Genomic DNA, 9459 nt, shown 5'->3' with positions numbered 1-9459 from the left:
GTCTCGACGTGAATGTGAAAATATTTACTGATAAAGGGCGAAACCGCAACGGGATGTAGCTGCTTATTATTGCGGATGATAAGGAAGGCTGTGTGCATTGTTTTATTGACAGCGCGATACGAATTTGCGGTACGTCAAATCTGCCATTCCCACGTTTGATGTGTGCATATAGAGGGTGTTCACAAATTCACCATTTTATTACGCGCCGATTTTGAAAAATGTATATGATTTGTGAAGAAAGTTTTCAGAAAATATTAAGAAGTAAAGAAGAAGAAATGAAGCACATTCTTTGACCCTCAATGGTTTGCTCATTCCAGCCCCCTTTAGTAATTAATCAAGACTTTTGAGCTTCCAAATGCCCCAAGAAGCCTAAAGCACCGAAAGCTTCGGTTGGTTTGGAAGATATCAAATGATCCCAAAAGCCCGGAAGAGTAACCATTTTGAAGAATCCCAAAATAAACTACTGGTGCAGACTCCGACACCCACTCCTTAGAGAGGTTTAGAAGAATCTGAGAACCATCAAGAACCTTCTAGCACGATTACTAAAACCGTTACGGAGTTTCCTCATTTTCGTGAAGATCCCCAGTTACATTTTCAGCACTTTCTTCATTACCTCGTCCTTTTCATCATCTTGGTTTTCCCCCAGAATCCTTTCTGGGTTTTCTTCACGTGCCTTATAATTCTTGTTAGTCATTTCCGCCATGATCTTCATTTCTTCCGGTTTTTAATCTTCATTTTCTTCAACCAATTAAATTGTCCGTGCTTCTTCTATTTATGGCTTAACGTGCTTAAATTCTGGCCTCTTCTGCTTAATTTTCGTTTCATTTGCCTTCAACGTGTAATCATTTGCTTTACTATCTTCTTTCTTTTTGATCTTCTTTTCTCCATTGTCGTCATAATCTTCATAATTCAGCTCACCCTTGATCTTCTCCAACACCTTCACTTCTTCATTTCTTTTATAATCTTCGATTCATCTGTCTTCATCATCAGCGGATATTCTTTATTCCTCCCATTTAATTTATACTTGATTTTCATTATCTTTTTCTCACACACAACGTTTCCACATTTGACATTCTCATGTACTTTCCTATGAAATTTTCTTATTTGATCTATGATACCTTCATTTGTTTTTCGTGGGTTTTCTCATTGTCCTCTTTTCTTCGTCTTGTTCAATGTCCTCATTTGCTACATGCATTTTATTCAGCCCCCCCCCCCTTTTCTTCGTGTTTGCTTTCTCTCCTATTTTTGTAATTTCTTCAATGTTAGGTCTAGTGGTCCTCTCTGAAGAAACCTTGTAGGGATCTTGAGGGAAAAAAAATTAGAGAAAAAATAATAGTTCCCAAATGATTTTGATGCGATATATAGAATGACTTTTGAGGACCTTAAGAAAATGTTGGTGATATTGGAGACAAACCTTTAAGATACGCTTACGAAATTAGAAAATTTGAAGAAAAACAAACTCAGGAGATCTTGAAGAATTTTTCAAGCGGCTTTGAAAACCCCTTGGAGATTTTGATTAATTTTACCGTGGTTTTCAAGAGATGAAGAAGACCGTCTCAGCAAGAATAGATCTTAAAAAAAAAACTACTTTGCCAGTTAGTTAGGAAAAGTTTAAAAAATCAACGTTTCCTTGGGGGTTATTCCATGCTCCTCAGACCCCCGCCGTTACGTTCACCTCCCCTCAAAATTTTTTATAAACGAAAGTTTAGGGGGAGAATGTAGCACCGGGGGGGTATGGAATACCAGAGGAAATTGTCTACACACAGTTCTAAAAACTAGATGTCTTGGGGGAGATAAAAATAGGGACCTCCATTTAAAATAACGAAGCTACTAGCTATAAGTACTTCCGGTATTTCCGGAAGTGCCACTATTTTGAACATATTTCATCGATTCGGTTTTCAGAGTAACGCCTAAGTACCAATTTTCAAAAACCTACCGATTTCACTTTTTCAGAAACGAGATATGCGCATACGCAGGCTGCGGAATGCCAACTTTCTTGAGATGCTTTTAATAAAAGCAAACGTATCGCATATTGTAAACACCAGATTAATGTGCACATGCGCAAGGTGCGCAATATCAATTGTCTTATTTATCGAGATATCTGCAAGCAAGCACATCTTATATTGTTAACATTAGATGTGCGCATGCGCAGTCTGTGCGAAGTGCAAATTTCCCTATTTATGAAAATATTACTTTGAAATTTTAACCATAGATGCCTCTAGCAAAGAAAAACAGCGCTCACAGCTATGGCCTTTTGGAAAGTACTGATCAATTCATAGAAATTGCGCTGAAGTTACTCGCTTTAACTTTAACCATTTTACTTGTTTTTTTAAAAATGCCTAAGGCCCTTTTGTAGGTTTATACATTCTACTAGAGCTCCTAAGTGCATTTAAAAATGTTTAGTGACTTTAAACACTTTCAAGGGGTGTCCAGGTGTCTCTAAAAGCCTTCAAGGAACTTTCAAATTCCTTCAAAAAATTTCAAGAGTCTTCAATAGATCTCATGAACTTTCCAGAGTAATCAAAAGGAGCTTTTTGTAGTCTGATTGAATTTTAGACACGTCTGTTAGTTATTTTCAATCGTTTTTAACCCCCCTTTTTCTGGAAAAATGGACTGGCATGTGGAAAATATTTGCACAATATTTTACAAATGTTCCTCACGAATGAGAACAAATTCTAAAGAGGCTTCGAAAGAGACTTTAGAAAAATATGGCAAGAATTTGAAAAAACTTTGAAGACAGGGTGATGCCCTAAAAGGACCTACTTTTCAAACTGATTTTTAGTGGGTTTTCTAAGAGGTTTCAAAAGGCTTCAAAGCGAATCCTAAGAAAGCGTCTGAAAGACTCTAAGAGTGTCATTGAATCTTTTGAGAGCTCTTGAAGACCAAATTTAAATCGAACAAGACGCTCGAGAAGTACGCCTATGTATTTGTAAACGTGAGTAAAGCTTTGAAGTGAAGATCAATAGTAGATGAACAACCATTAGAGAAGCAGCAACTTAATTAATTTTTAAAGAAAATGGGAGTGGGGTGTTGGCCACCCTCAGGTGGCTCAAGTGACCCCACTGAACCCCCGAAGATTCACTTACCTTCTGTTGGTACCTCTAAGTCAGGCAACTTGAGAACGGAAGAATTGGCTCCAATACTTCTTCATAATCTGATTCGCAGAGCAAATCCGCTTATTTCATACAACTGGTATGACTAAGAATTCATAGTCATACTGGTTAATATGAAGGAAACAGATGATGCCCCGCGAGAGACCATTCGAAGAAACATTGTAGCCAATCTTACGTCTCCAAGATGACAGACTTAGAAGACCTTCGATGATCTTCTTTTATAATTCACTACGTTCACTTTCCCCCCACGCACATATAATAAAACATGCTATCCTACCTTTATAAGGCTTCTCTTCTGTAATCTGAAACAAAGAATAAATTTAAAATAGAATTATGAAACAGATGCAACATTGTTTAATGGCAAAGTAACTACGTAAAGGGAATTCTGAACCAAAATCTGTGCATAAAAATTTCATTTAGGATTTAACATAATCGTTTGCTGATGGTACTATCGATATCGGTTTTTGTAACCCCCTTTGCTACAATGCGATCAAAAATGAGTTGCTGTCGAGTCACCTTTGGAATTTTTTTGAAAAGGAAAATCTTACTTCACTTGAACTTCCAAAGGCGACTCGACAGTAACTCATTTTTGATCGCCCGTTATTGCATCAAATTTTAAAAAAATTGTAAATTTACCCTTTCATATCATTTAATTTAATTCGTTCACATCAGGAAGGTCGGCGCACTGCAGATTCACCATTTCACGTTCTCGAACGTCTGGACTACTGATGGTAACTGAAAAAGAAAAAAAATGCCATATATATAATCCTTGGGATTTTTTGATAGACGGTGAACAAAAAAAATGAATTAATGATACTTTGAAACTTTGAAAATACAACAAAATGACTTTTTTGCTATTGCTCATTATTTCTCAGAAGAAAGTTATATGTTAATCATAAAAAATGTATATCAAGTCATGTACAAACTAAATTGAGTTACTATAAAACGGTGTAAATGATTGTGATGCTGGAGACAGTGGCGTACTCACCTCGTTTGGTTACATGCGTCCATCAGAGTGCCATGGTCCTGGATTGGATGTCGTTGTGGAATGCTGGCCGGCATGGGGGACGATCGCGCTACGTCGTTCAGTACGATGGTCAGTGGTGCTGTGAACAATCGTTGAAATTAATAGACAATCCAAAATGTTACTAAATATGTATTTAAATCGTGTTCGTCTACTAATCAACTCATCAGTGGTGAACTAATTAATTAATAAACAAACACGTTCATTGTGATGTAATAACTCACCTTCACATGTCATTAACCGGACCTTTATGTAGTAACAAATAAGATATAACAACCCTTAAATCACCTATTTTAGGTACGGAGGAGTTATCTGCAATAATTTTTCGTTGTCTGGTTCGTAGAGACAACCCGTTCACTTCATAAAACTGGTATGGCTATGAAGTCACAGTCATACTGATTAATATGAAGTAAACTGATGGTGCCACAAAAGAGACTCTTGAACAATTATTGCGAAAAACCCTACGTCACTAAAATTAGGATGAGACGATTGTCATAACTACCATAAGAAGGTCGGCTAAAAGTTGTCGATGATCTTCCTTTTAGTCACTAATGCACTATTCACTCCCCCACTGATTACATAGATATAAGGCAACATGCAATGTATAAGAAAAATCCTACCTTTATAAGGCTGCCCTTCGGGAATCTGAAACAAGAGATTAATTTACGTTAAAAAGCTGAAAACTAAATAATACTAAATTATTATTTTACAAATTTTTCGTGATAGTATAGATACACAAGCTGACATTAAAAATAAAGAAATTTACCCTTTAGCCTTATTAGCTCTGGTCCGCCTAAGACGCACCATTAACCACAGGAGAGAGGAAATGCTGCACCATAATTTCGCATCAGGATACTGGCAAACCAATCACTGAAAAAAAAATTAAATTGTTTGATTATCCTTAAATGATAATAATTTTTACAGAAATGCCCATTTTTGAAAAGTAAACTTGTTTGGCCCAAAAATGATTTTCAGTTACGAGCACATGTTTGTGTACGCCCTTTAACTCAAATAAAATAAGGCATCTGCTGTAATATTGAATGAATAACTCCCAATCTGTAGTCCCAGTATCTCATGATAATGGCGCTTGCGATGAGCAAGATGCAAATTCCAAAATGTAAAAGTACAAACAGATACCTATTTAGTTCAACTACATGATTACTTTGCATCTTTATGGACGATCCAAAATGTGGTGTACTCACCTGTGACTTCTGAGTCTGTGATCCATGTAATTCTTCAGCAGGATGTAGGGTAGATGAGAACGCCAAATGATCTGACTCTGTGGACAATCAATAAAACGACTAAAGTTAGGATAAGAAAATCAGCGCTTCTTAAAACTATTCGTAAAGGTGATTATTGTAATTCCCTAGCATGAAGGATCGCGGAAACTATTAAGCAGAAATAGAGAGAGAGACAATTAAATAGGAGATATGGCTGCAATATGTCGTAGTATTTTTACCTAAACACTTTGAGAAAATACATTGTTGTTGTGCCAAATTGTGCTATACGCTTACATTAATGCGTCGATATATTTGTTAAAGAGATAATTTTGAAAAAAGAAACTAGCATGGAATTTTTTTAAATAAAAAAATTAAAATTCGGCTAGATCGACCTTTTTTTTAAGTCGGCTAGACTTGTGCTGCGACATGGGACATAGTTTCCCTCAATCCAAAGAAAACCTTTTTTTGAAACAACCTGGCAACTTTTTTAATGACAAAAAACAATACTCTAATCGATATTCCCAGGTTAGTCTGCCATAATTTTATTTCAATGATACTATTTTTTGGAAATTAATTTTTTAGGTAATATACCTACATTTAGGGGAATTTTTTTAATAAAATTCAAAGGCTCTGTTAGATCGTGCTCTTTCTCTAGATAAATGTGCAGTGGTTATTATTCCGATGGCATTTTTAATTTAAAAACCAGGAGCAGAAGAATTTGGTTGGATCAGAAACCCAAACCAAGTGTTGAGAAGTGATAAATAATTACTTTCTTGAATCTTTACGTCGGGCTATAGACACCAAATTTCAAAAAGCAAAACAAAATCTATAAAGGAAGGGCTTGCAATCGATTATCACCATCCTCGGTCAAAAAGGATCGTGTGTGATACATTTAATTACTGTCATTACCTCCCCTAATTAACTAGTAGAAACTTACCAATTTATTAATTTGGCGTCGATTAGGAAGAGGACGGTTACCGACAAATGGCGGCGATCATAGGTAGAGGAGTAGTGTCGACCCGACCACCTTTTCTTCATTCCAATAACTGAAAGAGAAAACATTTTCAAGTGTGCGTCTGCTTCTTGAGAGATTCGGGTTATTGGTTTTTATAAAAAATAAATCTACTCTGTGATTGGGATGCTGCAAAATTGCTCTTTTTTAAATTTCTGCCTACTACTACTACAAATCAACTTTCTTGGAATCCGCCTTTAAAAAAAGCAATTTGACTTAATGTACGTTTAATGCAGTGGCGTACTCACCTCCTTCCCTTGAACCATGTACATGCGATTGTTCAGCACGCCGAGGATGGACTTTATTCCAAGATCTGTCTGTTTCCATTTGAATAGTGTAAGTTGCGTGCTACCTCTGGATGAAGACTCACCAGGGACGAGTTGCTATGAACTCTCGCAGTTCTGCGTCTTTTTCAGGTAAGAAAAGTGGGGGGGAGTACGTGAACGCTGATTTTCTGAGGTGCATATTTATCCTTTCAGACTTTTCTTAAAAATTCTAGAGCTTCTTATACTTGAGACTCATACTCAGACATACGAAAATGGTGCAGAGCTGGTGGAGTGAATATTGGCAAATCTACGTCTCCTACTTGTGCCAGAAGTGGGAGGACATACTTGATTGCTACCTTTCTGGGAAATATAATTAATTAATAACCGAACATTTGTAATCAATAACTCACCTTTAACATGCCGCATTAATCCTGGAGGGCATGGCCACTGGCCAGTCACTTGATAATTCATTCAAGATTCTCTTTAAAATTTTAGATCTTCTTAATCTTGAAAACCATACTCAGACGTCAGGAAATCCTGCAGAGCTTGTGGAGTGAATTTTCGTAAATCTGCACATCCTCCAGGACTTGAAGATCATACTCCAGACGTACGGAAGTCCTGCAGAGCCAGTAGAGTGAATTTTTGCAAATTTACGTCTTCCCCGTAGGGGAAAAGTGGAAGATCGTCCTTCTATATTGCGTTTCTGAGTAACTTGTTAGTTCCTTCGGGATTTTCTAGAAAACTCCAGATCTTCCTGGATTTGAAGATCATACTCCAGGCGTACGGAACTTCTGCGGAGCTTGTGGAGTGAATTTTGGCAAATCTGCACATACTCCTGGATTTGAAGATCATACTCCAAACGTACGGAAATCCTGCAGAGCTTGTGGAGTGAATTTTCGCAAATCTGCACATCTTCCTGGATTTGAAGATCATACTCTAGACGTACGGAACTTCTGCGGAGCTTGTGGAGTGAATTTTTGTAAATCTGCACATCTTCCAGGATTGGAAGATCATACTCCAGACGTACGGAAGTCCTGCAGAGCTTGTGGAGTGAATTTTCGCAAATCTGCACCTTCTCCTAGACTTGAAGATCATACTCCAGACGTACGGAACTTCTGCGGAGCTTGTGGAGTGAATTTTCGCAAATCTGCACCTTCTCCTAGACTTGAAGGTCATACTCCTGACGTATGGAAATGCTGAAGAGATTGTGGAGTGAATTTGCGCAAGTCTAAGTCTTCTTCTTCTGCGAAACTTGGGAGGGCATGCTTGATCGCTGCCTTTCTGAAAAATTTATTTAATTCAAAAACGAACATATGTACTTAATGGCCCGTATGAATAAAAGTAAGTAAATACTCGTAATTGCCCCTTCATACTGGTCTGTTTAGCATGGTTTAGCAGCGCTGCACTGCGTCCTGTCCTGCTTAGAAGCGCTGCTAAGTCGCCCAGTGCGAAGGAGCACTGATGAGTATTTACTTCGAATTTTGCAAGTATAAGCATTTGCTTACTTTTATTCATACGGGCCAATAACTCACTGTAGAGTCTGCAACCTCTCCTGAAATATAAAATTGAACTCAGCCGTACGGAAATCCTGCAGAACCTGTGGAGAGAATTGTCGAAAGTCTGCAACTTCTCCTGAAATATAAAATTCAACGCTGTCGTACGGAAGTCCTGCAGAACCTGTAGAGAGAATTGTCGAAAAACTGCAACCTCTCCTGAAATAGGAGAGAATTGTCGAAAGTCTGCACCTTCTCCTGAAATATAAAGAACCTGTGGAGGGAATTGTGGAAAGACTGCAACTTCTCCTGAAATATAAAGAACCTGTGGAGAGAATCGTGGAAAGACTCCAACTTCTCCTGAAATACTAAATTGAACTCAGCCGTACGGAAATCCTGCAGAACCTGTGGAGAGAATTGTCGAAAGACTGCAACCTCTCCTGAAATATAATGAACCTGTGGAGAGAATTGTCGAAAGACTGCAACCTCTCCTGAAATATAAAGAACCTGTGGAGAGAATTGTCGAAAGTCTGCACCTTCTCCTGAAATATAAAATTGAACTCAGCCGTACGGAAATCCTGCAGAACCTGTGGAGAGAATTGTCGAATGTCTGCAACTTCTCCTGAAATATAAAAAATCTGTGGAGAGAATTGTCGAAAGTCTGCACCTTCTCCTGAAATATAAAATTGAACTCAGCCGTACGGAAATCCTGTGGAGAGAATTGTCGAAAGTCTGCACCTTCTCCTGAAATATAAAGAACCTGTGGAGAGAATTGTCGAAAGTCTGCACCTTCTCCTGAAATATAAAGAACCTGTGGAGAGAATTGTCGAAAGTCTGCAACTTCTCCTGAAATATAAAGAACCTGTGGAGAGAATTGTCGAAAGTCTGCACCTTCTCCTGAAATATAAAATTGAACTCAGCAGTACGGAAATCCTGTGGAGAGAATTGTCGAAAGCCTGCAACTTCTCCTGAAATATAAAGAACCTGTGGAGAGAATTGTCGAAAGTCTGCACCTTCTCCTGAAATATAAAATTGAACTCCGTACGGAAATCCTGTGGAGAGAATTGTCGAAAGCCTGCAACTTCTCCTGAAATATAAAGAACCTGTGGAGAGAATTGTCGAAAGTCTGCACCTTCTCCTGAAATATAAAGAACCTGTGGAGAGAATTGACGAAAGTCGCGCAACTGCTCCTGAAATATAAAGAACCTGTGGAGAGAATTGACGAAAGTCTGCGCCTTCTCCTGAAATATAAAGAACCTGTGGAGAGAATTGACGAAAGTCGCGCAACTGTTCCTGAAATATAAAGAACCTGTGGAGAGAATTGACGAAAG

At 38.0% G+C, this 9459-nt stretch overlaps 1 long non-coding RNA gene across 1 annotated transcript; it reads right to left on the bottom strand.

The window, feature by feature from the left end:
* Positions 1 to 3115: 3115 nt before the first annotated feature.
* LOC116181331 lies at positions 3116 to 6826 on the bottom strand. Its single transcript, XR_004147238.1, has 7 exons — positions 6618 to 6826; positions 6295 to 6403; positions 5340 to 5416; positions 4904 to 5007; positions 4102 to 4782; positions 3750 to 3848; positions 3116 to 3415 (listed from the first exon to the last, which is right to left on the bottom strand). It is a non-coding gene; the product is annotated as an uncharacterized LOC116181331 (long non-coding RNA).
* Between the last annotated feature and the right edge of the window lie 2633 nt (positions 6827 to 9459).

Source organism: Photinus pyralis, unplaced genomic scaffold (assembly GCF_008802855.1).
Source record: "Photinus pyralis isolate 1611_PpyrPB1 unplaced genomic scaffold, Ppyr1.3 Ppyr1.4_LG9, whole genome shotgun sequence".
In the NCBI taxonomy this organism is placed as follows: Eukaryota; Metazoa; Arthropoda; class Insecta; order Coleoptera; family Lampyridae; genus Photinus; species Photinus pyralis.
Note: the sequence above shows the minus strand (reverse complement) of the source record. Positions and strands in the feature narration are given on the sequence as shown.